This window comes from Myxine glutinosa, chromosome 1 (assembly GCF_964187855.1).
Source record: "Myxine glutinosa chromosome 1, kmMyxGlut1.1, whole genome shotgun sequence".
Taxonomy (NCBI): domain Eukaryota; kingdom Metazoa; phylum Chordata; class Myxini; order Myxiniformes; family Myxinidae; genus Myxine; species Myxine glutinosa.
In genome coordinates this window covers 217536260-217559771 of record NC_136261.1, presented here as the reverse complement: position 1 = coordinate 217559771, position 23512 = coordinate 217536260, and the positions used below count along the sequence as shown (strand labels likewise).

At 40.3% G+C, this 23512-nt stretch overlaps 1 long non-coding RNA gene across 2 annotated transcripts in view; it reads left to right on the top strand.

Annotated features, from left to right (window-relative positions):
- The first annotated feature begins 16501 nt into the window (after positions 1-16501).
- The window catches only part of LOC137434327 (uncharacterized), a 79840-nt gene continuing 72829 nt past the window's right edge, over positions 16502-23512 (top strand). For both annotated transcript variants that reach the window (XR_010985847.2, XR_010985848.2), the window contains exon 1: positions 16502-16539. This is a non-coding gene — a long non-coding RNA (uncharacterized LOC137434327). The remainder of the gene's footprint in view (positions 16540-23512) is intronic.

Here is a 23512-nt window from a genome sequence, read left to right as displayed (position 1 = left end):
CAATGGGAAAGAATCACTTAAAAAATTAAATTTCTCTCATATCCGAATACATATTCAGATCTTCACCAAAATCGACTCTATTTGTCCTTGTCAGACACCCAACCTCTCCACCAAGTTTCCTCCAAATCCATCCATAACTTTTTGAGATATCCCGCAATGTATAGTTTTCGGCCCGATCTCTCAATGGGAAAGAATCACTTAAAAAATTAAATAACTCTCATATCCGAATACATATTCAGATCTTCACCGAAATCGACTCTATTTGTCCTTATCACACACACAACCTGTCCACCAACTTTCGTCCAAATCCATCCATAACTTTTTGAGATATCCCGCAATGTATAGTTTTTGGCCATATCTCTCAATGGTGAAGAATCACTTAAAAAATTAAATAATTCTCATATCCGAATCCATATTCAGATCTTCACCGAAATCGACTCTATTTGTCCTTGTCAAACACACAACCTGTCCACCAAGTTTCCTCCAAATCCGTCCATAACTCTTTGAGATATCCCGCAATGTATAGTTTTTGGCCATATCTCTCAATGGTGAAGAATCACTTAAAAAATTAAATAATTCTCATATCCGAATCCATATTCAGATCTTCACCGAAATCGACTCTATTTGTCCTTGTCAAACACACAACCTGTCCACCAAGTTTCCTCCAAATCCGTCCATAACTCTTTGAGATATCCTGCTACATATCGGGTTTATCCATATCTCTCAATGGTGAAGAATCACTTTAAAATTCTCGGATCCGGATCTGGATTCAGATCTGCATCAAAATTGAATAAGTTATTCCTTGTCAGCGTTGTCACACCCAACATGTCTAATAAGTTTCGTCATAATTCGTCTACAACCTTTGAGATATCGTGATATCAGAGAGTACGGTAGTACTCTATGTGGGGATGGCGCGGAAAAAAACGTCTCTCCCATCTGCTACATGCAAAACGAAAGTTGTATTATCTTCTTTGAAAACTCGCTTAGGCTACATATGAGAGCTTACCTGGTCTGTTCAACTGATTGTCGAGGTAGAGATCCCTTTTCAGTTCTCCAGACCAAGGCAAAAGCAAAATAAAGCGAAAAAATGATATCGGTCAAACCCGGGAATTCATCTTCTTGTTCATCTTACTATAATTCACCAAATGTCCGTCCGTCTGTCTGTCCGTCCGTTCGAAGGTACTGGAAAAACGGCTGAACCGATCGCAACGATATTTTGAGTGGGTAATCCTGGGAGCTCCTGGAGTAAAATAGGGAATATTGTTTTTCCAATTTCAGCTTTGGCCTCCAGCATTTTCAGGTTTGGACTCCCGCACAACGTTATTTTCCCGGGTGCCGCACAAACGGCTGCACAGATCACTGCACAGCGGCACCGATCGGACTCGGTGACCTCGGACAAAGACCTTTTATAAGGACATGGGTTGAATCCCTGCTTGAGAGAATGCCAACCCGCACCCCGCCATCACGGCCGTCTCTCCAACTCACAATCCCATGAGATATGCGGAAAGGACGACCCAAAACCAATTATCTTCTTTTTGATTCGTATATAAACATCATTGAAAGTAAATAATGACCTCGGCCAAAGTTCAAACGACGTGAGTTTAATCTCTACATGAGAGAATTCCACATAGCTATTTGGGCGGTGTATACGCTAACAGATCGCTTTCTCCATCAATCTTGTCAAGGCTGTAACACCTATCGGCTCAAAATCCTTTTAACTGTTGACTTGGTAGTTTTTACAATGAAGGAAACATTAACAATGTTGTTAAAAGTTTATTTTGTGATTAATTTGTGATTGGAGTTATATTGTTTGGAATGAAAAAAGAGATATCGAGTTCAAGTGAATGATGACATGCCGTGATGGTTTCTCCCTTCTAAACGTGAACTTCGCGGATCGCCATATGCAGATTCGCCACGGACCCACGATCGATGTTTCTATACGTGAAGGTACCCGTTTGTTTGCGAACGGGTACGTTTTTCATGGAAGTCCTTCACGAACTTGCTGTCCATGTCTGACGTGCAACTGAGGGTGCTACAGGAATGTGGAATTTATTGGTTTAATGCTTATAGCATTCGCCATATCTGCATTGCCTGTTTGCTTCCAGCCTCCCACCCGTGCGTGGCATGGGTAGCTCACTAGTAATAATAATAATCTTCTTCTGACGGCATATTTCCGAGCTTCCTCTATCAATGGCAATGATTCTGCTACCATTTGATAGAGTTTTACTTCCTGCAACATCCTTTGGTATTATAATTCTCGTAGCTTGAAAGGATTCTATGAAAAGTCCGGAAAACGACATTCCTATAATCCTATGCGAAAGCATAGGACTGGGCTAGGCGTCGCTATAACTGTCAATCAACTTGATGGGGGCGGAGCCGCTAGACACATTTGCCCCCGTGTCGGCGTTATGCGTGATAATGTGAATGTGGAATCAAATAATATCAGCAGAAATATCATGTCTCGGGAAATGCATTGTTTTTCATTGTTACGTTTATAAAAAATAAAATAATAGCGAGGTACCAGTGCTTATACACCGCACACGGGACACGTGATCACCATCCCTCCAATCGTGGGTCAAGCAAACCATGGGAATTGAATCTACTATAAATTGAGGTGTGTGTGTGTGTGTGTGTGTGTGTGTGTGTGTGTGTGTGTGTGTGTGTGTCATACTTTTTGACGTTAATTAATTAAGTACTATTCAAATGTACCTTTTAACCCTTTAGACTGCTGAGACCCCTTAGACCTTGGAAGACCCTTTAACACAGATGACCCAGATGACCTTTAAGATCCAGATGACCCAAAAGTCCCCAAGGACCCAAATCACCCAAAAGTCCTTGATGACCCAAAAGTCCTTGATGACTCAAAAGACCCAGATGCCCCAAAAGTCCCCAAGGACCCAAAAGACCCTCGAGGCCCCAAAACACCCAGATGATCCAAAAGTCCTTGATTACCCAAAATACTCAGATCACACAAAAGTCCACGATGACCAAAAAGTCCCCAAGGAACCAAAAAAGTCCTTGATGACCCAAAAGTCCCCAAGGACCCAAATCACCCAAAAGTCCCCAAGGACCCAAAAGTTATTGATTACCCAAAAGACCCACATGACCCAAAAGTCCCCGAGGACCCAAAATACTTGACCCAAAACACCCAGGTGACCCAAAAGTCCTTGATGACCCAAAATATCCAGATCACCCAAAAGTCCACGAGGACCCAAAAGTACCCAAGGACCCAAAAGTCATTGATGATCCAAAATACCCTGATGACCCAAAAGTCCCGGAAGAGCCAAAAGTTCCCAAAGATCCAAAAGCCCCCAAAAGACCCAGATAACCAAAAAGTCCCGATGAACCAAAAGTACCCAAAAAACCAGGATGATCCAAAAGTCCCCGAGGACCAAAAAGACCCAGATGACCCTGATGACTCAAAAGTTCCCGAAGATCCAAGAGTCCCTACTTAAAATTTGGTCCAATGGACCCTAGTTTAATAAGTTTTGAACTGACATTTAGTGATCTTTTCATCTTTGTTTTGGCATACTGCATTGCCTGGAGTGGTCAATGGTCAATTAATCAATGTTTAGATATAAAGATCCTAGTTTCCTTATGCCTATGCCCTCTTACCTATGGCTACTGGGATTGGGGATTTGGGAGAGCACCGTGGAAGCAGGGGGTGCGGGAGAGGGGGGAGAGGGGGCGGGGGGGGGGGGGGGGGAAAGAGGGAAAATTGTTATTTAAAAAAAAATTAAAAATTATTCCAGACACCCTGAGTACACCACTGGTGAACACGTCTAGAAAGTTTGTACTGCAACATTTGTAAATCAGTAGTAGAACATCATCTACCCAAATATTATAATAATTATTCAGACAGTGTATTTCTCAGCTCGGCCTCTCTCAATGGCAATGACTGGAGTTTTACTTGGTGCAGAACCATTTGTTATAATTTGTTTGTCCAGTTTATTTCTGCAGTTAAATATTTACAAATACTCTCTGAAAGCGTGTTCTCTCGTGCTAACCGAGGCCATCGTAGTTTGACAAGGCCACGCCCTTCCCCGCACCGACTTGAAACCCTGAACCTTGCTATGCGCATGCGCAGATAAGAAAGCATGTCACGTGTACAGTGTGCTTGACTAACGTCTTTCTGATGATTTATAGTGATGTATTTTTGTCTGGCGAGAATCTACTCAAGTATTACCGAGGTCTTCTGATTTCCCAGAACCAGGATTTGGATACTACAGTTAAATACTTATATCTTGTCTTGATAAAGTTCTTCATTGAAGTTAATTTTACAAAACTATTATCAGAGAGTGTGCTGGCACTGTCGACTCTACGTAATAACGTAGGGATGACGTGGATAAAAAAAATGCTCTTCGTACTCTCGTAGTAGTTTATCGAGCACATTTGCATTACGAGTGTATAATAAGTTTATTGACACCAAGTAAACAAAACAGTAAAAACCACGAGTGTCTTTCACGTCCGGCCGTGTAGAAATAAATTCCTCTCGAGAGGCTCCGCCCCTCCCCTCTGTCCCCGCCCTTTTGGTTAAAGTGAAACCACACCAGTTATTTTGGGAATTTCTAAGTGCAGGTCCTTGTGTGGCCTGAGGCTGGATGAAGACATTACTCTTTGAGAAACGAGCAATAAGACAGAGCTGCAAGATACAGTCAGGGTTACGTAAGACAATATAGGAACACATGTGCAGTGTTTGACATTGCTGACTAAGATATCTTGGCACTTTAGCTCCAAGATTGGGTATCCTCTGAGTACAATATACCATTGTGTTATTCCACATTGTAAAAAAATTGCAGAAACAAGTGAATAAAAATAATTTGTGCTAAATTAAAAAGGCAATGTCGGGATGACAAACTACAGTCTAAAAAAGGTCATAAACATGATAAGGATGATGTTGGTTTCGAGAGTAGCTAACAGTATTGCCATCACATAACGATCCCTACATCATTGCCTCCAGACTATTGTCTAGGGCTGGGCCTAGCTAAAGGTATTAGAAGCTCCTATATTTCATTTCTGCATAAGTATAAGAAGCTCCTATATAATTTCAGTGACCTCTTGCAGCTTCAGTTGTCTTTCCTACTTTTCTTTTTTTATCAACTTGGAGTAACCAATCACAAATGCAGATAATTATAGAATGCTGTTATTGGAGATGTCCATGCAGTTTGTAAGAAGTTGATGATCATGTACTGATATTATAACATTATACTCGGCCTGCTGATTTTTACAGTCTCAGTATGTGGCTACACTACAAGAGTAATCAAGTACTGTGGTAACCAGTGAAATGTTTGCAGAAGCTTGAAGCAATAACTGATGAAGTGTAAATGAGGCAGTGATGTCGGGATTGTTATGTGATGGCAATACTGTTAGCTACTCTCGAAACCAACATCATCCCTAGCTTGTTTAGGACCTTTTTTAGACTGTAGTTGGTCATCCCTACATTGCTTTTTTAATGTAGCATACATTTTTTTATTCACTTGTATACATATCGTTGTTGGCCCATTCTCTCAATAGTGAAGAATCGCTTTAAAACGTTTTCTAGTATCCGGATCCAAATCCAAATCTTCACCAAAATCGAATCCTTTTGCCCTTGTCAAATACCCAACCTCTCCACCAGATTTCGCCCGGATCCGTCCATAACCTTTGGATTATCCTGTTCACAAACAAGCGAACAGACAGACAAGTGTGAAAACATATAACCTCCATCCACCTTGGGTGTCATAAACATCCAAGGAGGTAATTACTTGGAGGTAATAAACGTGTTCACCTGCAAAAATTACACCGATTGACAACGATGGAAAGCCATTATGGACGTTATTGGTTAATAGGAGCATTTTAGATATTCCATTCATCATATTATATCAGTCCATTATTTTCCTTTTTCGAAGTTTCGAAGAACTCCGCTACCAAAGGTGGATGGAGGTTATATATTGTTGCGGATATGAGGACTGTTTTTTTTGATTGTGTGCTTTATTATTATTATTATTATTGGTTATTCTGCGCCTCCTGCCTCCGGAGCTGTGTAAAGGTCAAAAGGGCGTCCCATAATTAGTCCACAAGCATACACGTCAGCCAATCATAGAATACCCCTGTTCGATAGTTATATCTTATTCTGTGTTTTAGGGTAAGGCTGTGTCTCCCATTAATAGAAGTACTCCATTGCACCAAGTGAAAGAGATAGATTCCCTTCATTCCCATTCCCAAAACCTCCATTCCCCCTTTTCGTCGATTGGAAACTACCTCCGCTCCAATTGCCGCCATTGACCACGAGGCAGGGTTGGGGAAGAAAGGCGGGTCCCCACCTCGTCATAGAGGGGAGGAGTGAGTCAGCCCCACTCAACCAACCACGAACAAGGGGTTGGACTTGGAGAGGGTGTGGAAAGAAACATCGAGGAGGTTCGCGAAGGTTGAGGGGTGGGGCCTATATAACCCACGGCAGGGCGTTCCCAAAGGAGACGGGAGAGGAACCATTACAGCGAGGCGAGAAGAAGTCCAGGGTTGAACTGCAGCTCGAGCCACCGAAACTGCACTTGCTGCAGCTCGAGCCACTGAAACTGCATTTGCTGCAGCTGGAGCCACCGAAACTGCAGCCACAGCAGCGTGAGGCCTGGACGGCAGTTTGGAGCAGGGCCGCGAAGGAGCGGCGGCTGCCCACGAGTCGATCAGCTGCAGAACTAGTTGGACCTCCCTATCCCGCCAGCCATCCACCAGCCACCCACCTGCCATCCCTATCATCATTCCCTGTGTAAGTGTGCTCGTAGTCTGTATTTTGTCTTGTCCCTGGGTAGTAACAATAAGTCTGTATAAGCTAGTATTTTCACTGTGTCACCTGCGTCTCATGTGCTTGTAAATAAACGTGACTGCTGTCTTTTTGCTTATGTGTGTGAATAGTAAATAAATTTAGTAGTATTTCCAAACCTTTCTTTGCCTTCGTTTTCCTCTTTGCATTCGGTCGCTTTAGAGTTTTCCGGATTGAATAGCGGTGGCGCGATCCGGCAAAAGTTTGGGGCAAATCGGGTATTAGTCGGGGAATAACTGTTCGGTCGCGGTAATACCAACCGCTCGGTAAATAACATCTTTAACCGCGTCCGTAACAATATTTTCACCCCAGTCTGTTTGTTTGTTTGTCTGTTTGTGAACAAAATATTTCAAAAAGGTGTTGACGGATTCGATGGAAATTTGGCAGAGATGTAGCGTATAGGACAAGGACGAAATGATTAGATTTTGGTGAAGATCCGGATTCGGATCCGACTACTAGAATTTTTAAAGTGATTCTTCACCATTGGGAGATAGGGACAAAAACGATACAGAGGAGGATATCTCAAAAAGTTATGGATGGATTTGGACGAAACTTGTTGGATAGGTTGTGTGTGTGAGAAGGAAGAATCGATTCAATTTTGGTGAAGATCTGGATCCGGATCCAGATAGTATAATTTTTTAAGTGATTCTTCAGCATTGAGTGATATGGCCAACCAGGTGGAGGTATGCTCTCTACTGAGTGCCCTTCTCGTTTACTCTGAATCGGCTCTATCAAATATGCTCTCCTTACTTGTGCAATCGTTTAGCTCTTGTAAGCAAGTAACCACATGCCATCCAGAAGTTCTGTTAAATTTACGACATGAAGGAAGCCATTTATGACATTGCCTGATTTACGAGGCATAATCTCTGAGGGCTGGCAGGGTGACATCGAGCGAAAATTATTGCGCAAAGGAAGAGAGCACATGAGGATGATGCGCAACAAATTTCCAACCAAAAATGTCCTTTCTGGAGTCGACAGAAATGTCTCTCGTCTTTTAACGTCTCACATTTCTGTTCTTTCCTTCGGCACTATCGATATATCAAAGTTTTTCAGTTGAGCAAGAATGCTCGATCACCATAAGACTTCATCTATTGTGTGAAGAACTATCTTTATCTCCATCTTCGCAATGCTATGCAGTTTGAGGCCTGGACCAAAGCTTGCCCCCCTTTCCTACCTTGCGTCTCTTTCATAATAACTCCAACTTCCATTTGATCTTTATCCACTGTTTGTTTCTATCTGATTCCTGGTCTACCCACTCTTACCTTCTACTGTGCATCCTGTTTTGACATTTTGTTTCCACTTGTCTTTACTCCTCCATCCTTTCAACATGTTGAACCCATTTCGGTCGAGATTTACGTCTTCTCGCACTCATTGGAAGTCGTTCAAGTTCAACGATCTCTCTGATACCTTAATCTCTAAAAAAATCATCCCATTTTATATTTTGCATATTTTTCAACAAGTGCATTTTTAAGCAATCAATTGTTTTTTGTCCTCTATAATTTGTAAGGTTCAGTGGATGATCCATATATCAAAATCGGTGTCACTATTGCATCGAATATCTTCATTTTTACCCCTTATGTTGTCCATCCTTTTCCATAAAGTGACTTCATAGTGCTAAAAGTAATATTTTTAAGGGTTTGTGTGTTTTTTTTGTTACTTGCAAAATCGAAGATTTTTCAAGTATATTGGTCGGTTCCTTTTGTGGTTCTGTCTGTTTGTCTATTTGTCTGTTTGTCACTGGCCTACAGGTCACAATTCTAAACCGATCGTTTCGAAACTTCACCAAGTTGAATAAGTCGTCCCAATTGAGAAGCCAATTGATTCTGAGGTCAAAGGTCAAAGGTCATCTGGAGGTCAAATTTCTAAAATCGCCATTTTAAATCCGATTGACTTGAAAATTGAAAAGCATTTGCATATCGCGTCACTAAATTGGGAAACATACTATTTTTGAGGTCAAAAGGTCAAAGGTGAACTCAAAGTCAAATTTTAAAAATCATAAATTTTCATCTAAAAAGCCGTCAATTCTCAACCGATTGACTTGAAAACTGAACAGCATTTGCATATCGAGTCACTAAATTGGGAAACATACTATTTTTGAGGTCAAAAGGTCAAAGGTCAACTCAAGGTCAACCTTCCCAAATCATCATTTTTCATCTGAAAAATCGTCACTTTTCTTCCTATTGACCCGAGCTTTGATCAAGATTGTCAATTTTAATCTTGATGAAATGGACAATTTGCTGTATCAATGGAATTTTTTTTCTTCGGGGTGGGGGGCGGATTTTGCAAGTATTGTGCTCCGCATGACGTCTTTTCGTTTGTGTGTTTGTTCGTTTGTACGTTCTTCTTTCACAGCCAAAGTGTAGCACCTAGAGGACACAAATTTTTGGCGTAGGTACTTCAGAAAATGGGCAAAGTTTTAAGCTACTACACGTTGGCCTTGACTTTGGCTTTGTGGAACCAAACGCCACTACAAACTGTATATTGGGTTGAGGAGTCAGGCAGTGCTGCCCTGGACCTGCAGACAAAAGGTAACGACGTTGGGGCCAATAATTCCATAGCCTTTCAATGCTCAACACGTCCCGAAATCACCACTGGGAAAAACTCACTTCGTACTCAACATCGTCAGCTTCAGTTGAAAATTGAACCTTTTCAATTCATTTGAACCTTTGTTCAAATGAATATGAACAAAGTCTGTTTGTCACTATGAGGTTCAGGTTGTTTCACCTGATGAAACAGACAGACAAGTATGAAGAGGCAATGTAGGTGATGACATTTTGGCGTCCAAAATTGCCAATTCTCAACCGATTGACTTGAAAATTGAACAGCATTTGCATATCGAGTCACTAAATTGGGAAACATACTAAATTGGAAAACATGTAGGTCCCGTGATGGCTTCGCATATACAAACCTTTTCATGATAAAATAACGTTCCAGTTGTTTGGAATCTTCTCCACTTGTAGATGATCTTCCGGACAGTCGAATGATTGATTTCAAATTGCTTGGAGATCATTTTAAATCCATTCCCAGACTCGTAGGCATCTATAACCTTCCTTCTGAAGGCATCAGAGAGCTCTTTTGATTTAGGCATGGTGACGCCGCACACTTCAACAACAAAAAGCAAACCAAACGAAATGTCTGAGGTTTAAATAAGACAGGTTCCTCCAAGATCCTCTCTAACGATGTTCTAATCATTTGCACCTGAGCTGGTGCACCTGATTCTAATTTTAGGTATTTGAAGTAGTGATAAATGTAGGGGTGTACTTACTTTTTCCACATGCGAAATTTGCATTTATGTTTATTTGCATAAAGTTCAATTGCCTGCTGTTCAGTCTGTTTGTCTGTAAGTACAGAGTTGGTGATGAGCAGATGACAAATGTTGGAGGAAGTCACTTTGCATAAGGAGTTGCAGTGAACAGACAGAGATCAGGAGTAACAGGTAAACACAATTGGTAGATGTGAGATAGCATTGGTGAGATGATACCATGGCCGACAATCAGCGCAGCCAGGGCCGATGAGCACTATGGGGCCCTTTTACCCCCTACCAAAATGGCTTATGGTGGCAACCGAAGTGAACTCGGTTCTCAATGTTCCAAAGTGGGTGTATCAGGCGTGTCTAAATACAGTCACGTGAAAAAGTAAGTACACCCCATGTAAAGTTTGACTTTTTCAACATATTTCAACATACAGCTATTTGATCTTCAGCTACACCCCACAGGGCAGTGCCAGGTATACTATCTTTGGCCTATGTTGACCCGACACCCCCTTACTCAGGCAGCACCCCTTCACCATCATCACCACTTTATTTAACTTTTTCGGTACTCTCTGCCGTTCTTAATTCATCGTGTTCTTATACTCTCCACACACCTCCTCTCCCAAACTGAGTCATATGCTTTTTGAGATCGAGAAAAGCAATGAACAAGAGCTTCGCATATACCAACCTTCCTTTTCGAAGACCAGCCTGCTGTTCCATCATTTTCTTCTTTAGGGTTGCCTTGAACGTGTTCAGCAAAATTCTCAAGAATATTTTGTTTGAAACAGGATGGTAAGTTTATTTCATTATAATTTTACATTCTTTTCTATTTCCTTTGTTCCTATATATTGGTCCTATAATGCTTTTTTCCAATCTTCCGCTACCCCCTCTTTCTGCCCTATATCATGAAACATTTTTGTCAGGATCATCACCCTGGATTCTCCTCTTTATTTGATTGTGTCAGGGGGTGTTACATACTCCCACCGCACATATACTTTCCCCTTAATTAATATATTGCCATTTACAGTCACGTGAAAAAGTAAGTACACCCCATGTAAAGTTTTGACTTTTTCAACATATTTCAACATACAGCTATTTGATCTTCATTTCAACAATATTGATAGATAAAGGTGATATAATATAACAAATATCATGAAACATTTACATTTTGTAGTCCATTGTATAATTTAAATAAACATAAATACAAATTTCGCTTGTGGAAAAAGTAAGTACACCCTTGGCTCTAATAGGTGGTATTGCCCCCTTTGGCAGAAACAACCTCAAGTAGGCGTTTCTTATAACTGTCTAGCAGTCTCTGACATCGACTGGGAGAAATTTTTGCCCACTCCTCCATGTAGAATTCTTTCAGCTGTGCGATGTTTGAGGGGTTTCTTGCATGCACAGCTCGTTTCAAATCCCCCCACAACATCTCGAAGGGATTTAGATCCGGGCTTTGACTTGGCCATTCCAGAACCCTCCATTTCTTTCTTTTCAGCCATTCCTTGGTGGATTTACTGGTATGTTTAGGGTCATTGTCATGTTGCAAGGTCCACCTTCGGTTGAGCTTCAACTCTTCGACAAATGGCCTCACATTATTCTCAAGCACCCTCTGGTACAATGAAGAATTCATAGTGGATTCTATGATGGTGAGCTGCCCATGCACTGATGCAGCAAAGCTGCCCCAAACCATAATATTTCCACCACCATGCTTTACAGTTGGTATCAGGTTCTTGTGGTCAAATGCTGTCTTTGGTTTTCGCCAAACATCTCTTCTGGTACTGTGGCCAAATAGCTCTACCTTTGACTCATCTGTCCAGAGCACATTGTTCCAGAAGTGCTGGTCTTTGCCTAGGTGTTCATTGGCAAACTTTAGTCTTGCCCTGATGTTCTTTCTGGACAGCAAAGGTTTCCTCCTGGCACACCTCCCATGTAGATCAAATTTGTGCAGCCTCTTTCTAATGGTGGACTCGTGCACTTTGACATCAACAGTGGCAAGAGCTACTTGTAGGTCCCGTGATGGAATTCTGGGGTTCTTAGAGACTCTTTCAGCATCTTGCGGTCTGCTCTCGGGCTGAACTTGCTGGGGCGGCCTGGCCTGAAAGAGTTGGCAGTCGTTTGGAATCTTCTCCACTTGTAGATGATCTTCCGGACAGTCAAATGATTGATTTCAAATTGTTTGTAGATCTTTTTAAATCCCTTCCCAGACTCGTAGGCATCTATAACCTTCTTTCTGAAGGCCTCAGAGGGCTCTTTTGATCTCGGCATGGTGACGCCGCACACTTCAACAACAAAGAGCAAACCAAACGAAATGTCTGAGGTTTAAATAAGACAGGTTCCTCCAAGATCCTCTCTAACGATGTTCTAATCATTTGCACCTGAGCTGGTGCACCTGATTCTAATTTTAGGTATTTGAAATAGTGATAAATGTCGGGGTGTACTTATTTTTTCCACATGCGAAATTTGCATTTATGTTTATTTAAATTATACAATGGACTACAAAATGTAAATATTTCATGATATTTGTTATATTATATCACCTTTATCTATCAATATTGTTGAAATGAAGATCAAATAGCTGTATGTTGAAATATGTTGAAAAAGTCAAAACTTTACATGGGGTGTACTTACTTTTTCACGTGACTGTATACTCTTTATTACTTACGAAAATGTAAGATTTTTCAAGTATATTGGTTGGTCTTGTGCGTTATTCTTTCTGTTTGTCTGTCTGTCTGTCTGTTTGACTGTTTGTCTGTCTGTATGTCAGTCGCCTACAGGTCACAATTTTCAACCAATATTCACGAAACTTCACCAAATGGTAGAGTTGGTCATAAGCAAGAAGCCTATTGTTTTTGAGGTCAAAAGGTCAATAGGTCAACATAGGCCAGAAGGTCACTAACTTTGTCAAATTTCTAAAAACCTCAACCGATTGACTTGAATTTTTAAAAGGATTTGCATAATTGGACACTGAATTCAACCACCAAGTATTTTTGAAGTTAACATCGGCTAAAAGTACAACATCGGCCCAATTTCTAAAATCCTCAATTTTTATCCAATTAACTTGAAATTTGAGGAGGATTTGCATATCTGGTCACTGAATTCAACCACCTAGTATTTTTGAGGTCAACATTGGCCAAAAGGTCAACATAGGCCAAGTTTCTAAAATCCTCAATTTTCATCCAATTTACTTGAAATTTGAAGATAATTTGCATATCTGGTCACTGAATTCAACCACCAAGTATTTTTGAGGTCAACATAGGCCAAGAGGTCAACATTGGCCAAATTTCTAAAATCCTCTATTTTTATCCAATTAACTTGAAATTTGAAGAGGATTTGCATATCTGGTCACTGAATTCAACCACCAAGTATTTTTGAGGTCGTCATGGGCAAACAACTTAATTTTGGGATCTTGCAAGTATCGTGCTCTGCACGACATATTTGTTGTTGTTGTTTTTTGCTTATACCTCTGGAGGTATGCGCTCTACCGAGTGCTCTTCGAGTTAAGTTATACATTCTGGTGTCGTTAACTCAGCTGTAGAGTTGTACAGTATTACCAAGTGACTGCTACGTTTCAATCAGACAGAGAATATCTATATCCATATCTCAAATTTCCTCATATAGGGGAAGAGACTTGCAAATAGGGAGTGAACACGTGTTAAAAAGAAAAACCTGTCTGTGATAGCAAAACAGTAATGAGGAAGCTATTGCATGAGGTTGAACGATGGTGAGGTTTGCTTGGACATTGCTGTGTGTAGTGCTCTGGACACAATTAGCCTCACGATGATTTCTGATAAAAGTTGGAATTACATTTTTTGAAATGGTGAAAAACAGACAACTGAGAATAAACTGAGGACATTATTTATGTTTCCTATAATTGCAAATGCCTAAAATACTGGGTATCTTACACATAATATAAAGTCATCCTGGTAAAACTTCCTCAGCACGAGCGGGACAAAGAGATTTTAAAAGTCCTGATATGCAAAACAAATTTTGATAAATCAATAAGACTGATAATAACAAAAAGGAAAGCTTACAAATGAAGGTTAAAACTGGAAGTAACATTAACAATTTAATAGAACAGCAAGCAAGAACTAAAACAACAATTGCAAATTATGTATGAAGGTAAAAGGAGAATATTAAAATTGTATTGCCAAACTAAAATGAGCAAAAAGAAGAGGACAAATAATAAGGAAGAAGGAGGGAATCTTCATATCTACAAGTAGGTGAAGTACAGAGTTGGTGATGAGCAGATGACAAATGTTGGAGGAAGTCACTCTGTATAAGGAGTTGCAGTGAACAGACAGAGATCAGGAGTAACAGGTAAACACAATTGGTAGATGTGAGATAGCATTGGTGAGATGATACCATGGCCGACAATCAGCGCAGCCAGGGCCGATGAGCACAATGGGGCCCTTTTACCCCCTACCAAAATGGCTTATGGTGGCAACCGAAGTGAACTCGGTTCTCAATGTTCCAAAGTAGGTGTATCAGGCGTGTCTAAATATCTCCAGATTAAGAGAGTAATGGACCGTTATGCAGCGTTCTTTTCCCAGCAGCTAAAACCAGCTGACATTATGACGATGTAACCCCAAAAATTAGAGTAAAGTTGTGTCCCGTTGGAGGCCTTCACAAAAAACACCTAATCATTGTACATGAAGACAAACAGCAGTGTACCCTATTGCTCGTGCTCTTCAGTGCAATTCGAATTGCGTGAGTGCCAAACATGTAGAACAGACAGTTACATGAAGGGTTATGTTACTTGTAGGCAGGTCTAATCATGTTATGTTACAATTTTAACTTCGTCAGTCATTGTGCTGGATGTATTGTGACTTTAAACTTGTAAACAGTACACTAAATTAGACTTGTAAACAGTACACTAAATTAGACTTGTAAACAGTACACTAAATTAGACTTGTAAACAGTACACTAAATTAGACTTGTAAACAGTACACTAAATTAGACTTGTAAACAGTACACTAAATTAGACTTGTAAACAGTACACTAAATTAGACTTGTAAACAGTACACTAAATTAGACTTGTAAACAGTACACTAAATTAGACTTGTAAACAGTACACTAAATTAGACTTGTAAACAGTACACTAAATTAGACTTGTAAACAGTACACTAAATTAGACTTGTAAACAGTACACTAATTTAGACTTGTAAACAGTACACTAAATTAGACTTGTAAACAGTACACTAAATTAGACTTGTAAACAGTACACTAAATTAGACTTGTAAACAGTACACTAAATTAGACTTGTAAACAGTACACTAAATTAGACTTGTAAACAGTACACTAAATTAGACTTGTAAACAGTACACTAAATTAGACTTGTAAACAGTACACTAAATTAGACTTGTAAACAGTACACTAAATTAGACTTGTATACAGTACACTAAATTAGACTTGTAAACAGTACACTAAATTACACTTGTAAACAGTACACTAAATTACACTTGTAAACAGTACACTAAATTAGACTTGTAAACAGTACACTAATTTAGACTTGTAAACAGTACACTAAATTAGACTTGTAAACAGTACACTAAATTAGACTTGTAAACAGTACACTAAATTAGACTTGTAAACAGTACACTAAATTAGACTTGTAAACAGTACACTAAATTAGACTTGTAAACAGTACACTAAATTAGACTTGCAAACAGTACACTAAATTAGACTTGTAAACAGTACACTAAATTAGACTTGTAAACAGTACACTAAATTAGACTTGTAAACAGTACACTAAATTAGACTCGTAAACAGTACACTAAATTAGACTTGTAAACAGTACACTAAATTAGACTTGTAAACAGTACACTAATTTAGACTTGTAAACAGTACACTAAATTAGACTTGTAAACAGTACACTAATTTAGACTTGTAAACAGTACACTAAATTAGACTTGTAAACAGTACACTAAATTAGACTTGTAAACAGTACACTAAATTAGACTTGTAAACAGTATGCTTATAAAGTGGCTGATTTTTTCCAATACTTGTGGCATTCTACTGTATAGGAAATAATGAATACAGTGGCCTGTATCTCCTATAAATGGGTGAGTTGTGCGTGTGTGTGTGTGTGAGGCCTGTTTTTTGTGGAGTTCTACTAGAGCTTTCTGATATGGAATGTGATACACCGAAATGGTCGCTGTGATCTCCTGAGTTGATTAGGCTAATTCACTACAAGGAATCTGAAATTATTCCCATGTTTTCATTGCATGCCATGTTAAGGTGTATAGAGTAGTTCAATAGGTCCTTCCATGGCAGGGCATTCTAATTGCAAAATAAATAACAAAAACAATGATAACATTATAACAAAGCATATATTAATTAATACTAATAATATTAACAGCAATAATTATATTCCTATCATTTGGCAATATTAATAACGGATGTACAATGCCTCTTCTCCCCTCCAACCCTGGCCCAAGCACATCTGGGTTTGGTGAAGAGCAAGCTCATGCTCAAGCACGACAGCAGGCAGGTATGTTACAACTTACAAGGCCATGAAGACCAATGAAAATGTGGTCCAATGGACCAACGGGCCTCCTAGTACTCTATTAACGAGGTTATTTTTGTTCCACGTGGTCAAATTGCTATGGGGTTGTATCCAGGATGACCAGTTCTCATGAAAAATAATAAGTGGCACGTACAGGCAGGGGTCAAGGGGACTTCTGTAGGCCCCCTTGTTGGTTGAAGGGGCAGCACCCATTGTGGGGGGTGAGGGGACGAAACCCCCGGAAGCTATAATGTTTAAGTATTTAAATATGCCATATGAGTGTTTATGTCTCAGTAAAGTTATCATTGTTGGCTTTCCTTAGTTTCAGTGCCTCGTTACAAATACACCTCGGTGTTACGTACACGTATTACGTACATCGTATGTAGGTGTAGCTGACTTGAAGGTAAGCAATAATTTAACTTAAATTCATCACCACAAGAGCTAATTGTTTGACTATTTTTCTGACATTATGAGAACTAGGGCATGCCCGTACGTGGGTGCCCGTTCCTTGCCAAAAAAAAAAAAAAACGCTACCCGTACGTTCTACCCCGCCCGTACGCCCGTACGCCCGTAAACAAAAAAAACAACGCTCTTCGCTTCCGCCCTTCGCTCTGACTGAATTGGGAGAAATAATGCGCATAAGAAATCGAGAAATTATTATTTTCTCCGGAAGAAATCGAATTACGAACCGTAATGGCGCACGCGCTCGGCTCGGCTCGTTCTGTGATTGGCTGCCGGAAGTGAAGTCTTCACTGTCCGGAAGGTCGCAAATCGCAGTTACGATGAATCGCAAATTAGTTTTAATTAGTTTTAAAACATAGTTTAACGCCAACATAGTTTGCCAACGTGAAATAAATGAATACGCTCTCAAATGTGCCGTCCGAGGCAGAGTCTGTTCGCCACGTTCGGCACACGTGATAGCTCGCTGCTCTCTGATTGGTTGAATCGTTTTTTGGACATAGCTCGGTAACTACTTGTCCGATTAATTTCAAACCTTGAAAAGGCACATCCTCGGGTCCCCAGCAATATACCTGGCAAGTTTAAAGTATATCGGACCCGTGGTTGTCGAGAAACAGCGGTCACAGACAAACAAACACACACACAGACACACACACACACACACAGAGATTGCTGGAATTATAGATAGACTAGGACGTGCCCGTACGTGGGTGCCCGTTCCTTGCCAAAAAAAAAAAAAAAAAAAAATTGTGTAGGGGTGTGTGTGTGTAAACATCCTAGGGCGTGCCCGTACGTGGGTGCAAAAAAACATGCGTGCAAACAACAACAACAAAAAAAAACTTTGAAACCACGTGGCAGTAACGACCACAGAACCCCCCCCCCCCCCCCTCTATTTACATGAATGGTTTGGTCCATTCGCAACGACCACAGAACCCCCCCCTCTATTTACATGAAATGGTTTGGTCCATTCGCAAAGCCAAAGCGAACGACCACAGAACCCCCCCCCCCCTCTATTTACATGAATGGTTTGGTCCATTCGCAAAGCCAAAGCGAACGGCGAACGGCTAAATCGCCATAGCTCGGTAACTACTTCTCCGATTAATATGAAACCTTGAAAAGGCACATCCTCAGGTCCCCAGCAATATACCTGGCAAGTTTCAAGTATATCGGACCCGTGGTTGTCGAGAAACAGCGGTCACAGACAAACACACACACACACAGACACACACACACACACACACACAGAGATTGCTGGAATTATAGATAGATGTCCAGTAGGAATGTTTGGAATTTATCTCAGTTGATTTTTCAAACCGCAGAATAGATTTGGCAAATTGTTCACATTTAAGTCACAACTCCATGCACACTTAATACACATTTTATTATACAGTATATACAGTATTTTATATTTATACAGTATATACAGTATTTATTTTTTATACAGTATATACAGTACATAATACATATACATACCGTATATACAGTGCATGTATATACAGTAGTATAGTATTGTTTATGTGGTTACAGTATATACAGTATTTTATATTCCTACAGTATATACAGTATATACCGTATTTTATATATACAGTATATACAGTATTTCTTTCTTATACAGTATGCACAGTACATATACATACAGTATATACAGTACATGTATATACAGTAGTATCGTATTGTTTATACAGTTGCAGTATATACAGTATTTTATATTTTACAGTACATACAGTATATACAGTATATACCGTATTATATATACTAGGACGTGCCCGTACGTGGGTGCCCGTTCCTTCCCAAAAAAAAAATTAAAAAAAAATTTCCAAATTTAAATCAAGTTTACCTCCCTGTCTTTGCTAGCCATGACATTCGATGCCATTGACCATTGCCACTCCTACGCCACGGTGAGGCGACAGGGTAGGATTTGTAGGAGACCTGAAAGTGCAGTGTCAGTATGTATTCCATGTTCGAATTGTTTTAGTTTTAAAATAGTTTAAAAAAAAAAAGGTTTGCAAAGCATATCACCAAATTGAAACAGAATTGAAACAGAGCAGAATTCTTTATGATTACTACAAATTATTACAAATTATTACATTACAAATTTTATTCGTTAATGTTAATTCCCTGCCATCACCCTCTGCCATCACCCTCTGCCATCACCCTCTGCCATCACCCTCTGCCATCACCCTGCCATCACCCTCCCATCACCCTGCCATCACCCTCCCATCACCCTGGCCCATCACCCTGCCCCATCACCCTGCCCCATCACCCTGCCCCATCACCCTCCCATCTCCCTCCCATCACCCTGCCATCACCCTCCCATCACCCTCCCATCACCCTGCCATCTCCCTCCCACCACCCTCTGCCATCACCCTCTGCCATCACCCTTTGCCATCACCCTCCCATCACCCTGCCATCACCCTCCCATCACCCTGCCCCATCACCCTGCCCCATCACTCTCCCCCATCACCCTCCCATCTCCCTCCCATCACCCTGCCATCACCCTCCCATCACCCTCCCATCACCCTCCCATCACCCTGCCATCACCCTCCCTTAACGCATCTTACTTAACTTAACATCACCCTCCCTTAATATTACATTAACAATTTAAATCATTACAAAATTTACAAATTTCATATAATATATAATAATATAGTCTAATATAGATAATATAGATAAGATAGAATAGATAGATCTAACAATAAGACAGTGGTAAGATACAATCGAGACAGTAAGTCGGCACTTTCGTAAGGCCGGAAGTGAAGTCTTCACTGTCCGGAAGTTCGCATATCGCAGTTACGATTATTCGCCATTTAGTGTTAATGCCCAATTATTCAATTAGCGCCAACGTATTTTGGCTTGTTGCAATTTAATCGCAAGGAAAAGTAGAAAGAGAAGAGAAAAAAAAATGAAAAGGAAAAACATTCCAAACCGCGAGGGAAAACAACACGGCACGTCGACACAACAACGTGTCCTGTGATTGGCCGTACGTGGCTGCCAGTAGCTGCCCAAAAAAAAAAACTTTCACCGTCCGGCGACTGAATTTTAGGGGAAAAATAAAACGCTCTTCGCTTTCGCGTGATCGTGCGTGGGGGGAAAAAGCAAAAAAAACAACGCCCTTCGCTCTGACTGAATTGGGACAATGTTTTTATGTTTTTAATTGAATTACTATCCGTAATGGCGCACGCTCTCACAGGAGCTCCGGAGGGTCGCATATCGCAGTTACGATGAATCGCAAATTAGTTTTAATTAGTTTTCAAACATAGTTTAACGCCAACATAGCGCCAAAAGAGTTTGCCAACGTGAAATAAATGAATACGCTCTCAAATGTGCCGTCCGAGGCAGAGTCTGTTCGGCACGTTCGGCACACGTGATAGCTCGCTGCTCTCTGATTGGTTGAATCGTTTTTTGGACATAGCTCGGTAACTACTTCTCCGATTAATATGAAACCTTGAAAAGGCACATCCTCGGGTCCCCAGCAATATACCTGGCAAGTTTAAAGTATATCGGACCCGTGGTTGTCGAGAAACAGCGGTCACAGACAAACACACAGACAAACACACAGACAAACACACACACACACAGAGATTACTGGAATTATAGATAGATACATATACAGTATTTCTTTCTTATGCAGTATACACAGTACATATACATACAGTATATACAGTACATATACATATACAGTAGTATAGTATTGTTTATACAGTTACAGTATATACAGTATTTTATATTTTGCAGTATATACAGTATATACAGTATATACCGTATTATATATATATATATACAGTATATACAGTATTTCTTTCTTATACAGTATACACAGTACATATACATACAGCATATACAGTACATATACATATACAGTAGTATAGCATTGTTTATACAGTTACAGTATATACAGTATTTTTTACACTATTTATTATACAGTATTTTATTATACATATTTAATATACAGTATTTGAAGTTGTTGCTATCAGTGTTTATAAGATTCCTGACGAAGCATATTATAAGCATTTGGAATGGAATTAATTTGCTTCCATTTTAAGTTCTCATCACATTGTCTGCGAGTGAAGTTTCAAGAAGCACACGGTGCTACCTACGTACGACCACACCCATCGGCTGGAACCTGCTTCCACCACAGCCAGAGACAAAATTCTACTTCTCACTCACAAAACCATATGTAATGCTGGGGAAATTCCCCACATTGCCATTGTCTGAAATCATGAGACTACACTACTGCCAGGAGATCTATCTGTCTAACAACAACAATGGCTCCACCTCACAGTTTTCCCAACAGAGTCAGCTGTTTGATGTGTTTGTCCCCTTTGGATTGTGAGAGTCCACAATGGCAAAATCTCTGTATTTGAAAGATTTTATCGACTATATTGTTTCACATGAGCCAAATGTTTCAGTGTCGTTTTACAGACATTGACTGCATTGGTAAAGATAAGCACTTAGTGTGTTTGGCACAGTGAAGCAACGAACGTAACAAGGCCCAATGGGGACTATTACAAACCCAAGGCATCATAATTCATTTCAGGTTAGTCCTTTGCAGCTGCATTTTATGCTCCGTCTGTGCATGGTTATCTGCTTCATTGTGTTGCTTGTTTTGAAGAAAAAAAAGTATCTCCCCCACCATTCCTTCAACCCTTGATGCTAGAATGAAGCATCAAGCACATGAAGACCTTTTATTACGTGCGAGATAAATGAGTTATTGCATGAATTTTGTTGTTTTCAGCAGTCAAAATTAAGTACATCAAGATTTCTGGCTGTTTTGGCTTCCGTTGCAGTTTTTTCAGAAAGTATTCACACTCCTTGACCTTTTTTCACATTTTGTTGTGTCACAGCCTGAATATAAAATGGCTTAAATTAAGATTTTTCTCATTCATCTACCCTCAGGTACCAAAGTGGAATTTTCTTTTTTTTTGAATTTTATACAACTTAATTTTGTGTAGATCTTCTTGATTACAAATTCTTCTTGATTACAAGTCATCATTATAAAACGGTCCAACACGTTCTGACCCAGAGGACCCCAGTGCTCTTTCCGACTCTGGGAAATCCTCTCTATCTCTTTGCTGATTACTCCACCCTCTGCCGCTCCATCTCTCATCCCTCAGATCAGAAGGCAGCAGCTTCTTCACTCTCTGCAGACCTGGACAATATTACAAACTGGTCAAACAAGTGGAACATGTCTTTCAATCCTGACAAATCTAACACTCTCACTTTGTCTCTCCGAGAAGACCGTCTGAAAAAGCCTCCCATCTACTTTCTCAACAATCCTCTCAAGGAACTGTTGATCTCAGCCTCATCTGTGTGGCGCATTCTCACTTCTGAACTCTACCTCTACCCCTACATCATATACGTAAGGCATAAACTAATGCTGAATGACATGGCAAGACGAGTGACAATGTGTGATTGGTTCAGTGACCGAATGGAAAGGTACCAAAATTGGATCAACTCCTTGTGGTTCAGTGATGAAGCACACTTCCATTTGAATGGGGCAATCAACGATCACAACAACATCTTCTAGGGTGCTGAGCCTCCTGAGGAGGTGTCTGAGATGTCTCTCAAGAGCCCTAAGTCCATTTGCTTCTGTGCATCGAATGCCAGATGGAGTATGCTGGGACCGTATTGGTTCGAGGATGCCAATGGTAAGATGGTGACAGTCAACGGCGAGCAGTACTGCAAGATCATACACCAATTCCACGCTGATCTTGCTCAAATACAGTCTCCAAACCAACTCAGACTTGCATGGTTCATGCAGGATGGTGCCCCACCGCACACTCCAGGTGAAACCATCGACTTTGCTCCACCAGCTGTTTGGAAATCGTGTTATCAGCCTGGGCACAGCACACGAGTGGGTGCCCCACAGCCCGGATTTGAATCCATTGGATTTTTTCTTTTGTAGTGCTGCCAAAGGTCAATTTTACACCAACAAACCTCAAACCCTGGCTGTTCTGAAGTAGGAGGTGGAGGACTACCGTCAGGCTATCACCCCAGCCACTTTAAGATGAGTTGTGGAGAATTTCGGAGTCAGGATCAAAGCCTGTTTGAACAAAGGTGGAGCATACATTGATGTCAATTACAAGCATTATGATGAGTGATTTGAACATGGCATAGTGTATTCTTTACATTAATATATCACTGAACTTGCTACCTTTTGTAATTTTTCAACAATAAAACGTTCAGATAGTCCACCCTGCATATGATCCGTTATAAATGTTTCACAACAGGTAGTTATCTTCACGTATTATGTAATTATAGACATTCTTTGGTAAACAAGTGATGCCAAAGATCGCACCTATTTTACGATAGGCTATTCTACCTTGAAACCCCCTATTCTGGTAGTCTTACAAGACAGATGGCCGAGCGGACCTCTTCATTCTTAATATACAGACATCAAAATAAAATTGAGGCCTGCAAAGTATAGAAAGGAAGAAGTGTCTGGTCCATCCTAAAAAAGGCCTTTTTGGCCATGTGTATTAGAGACTGTACTTAATTA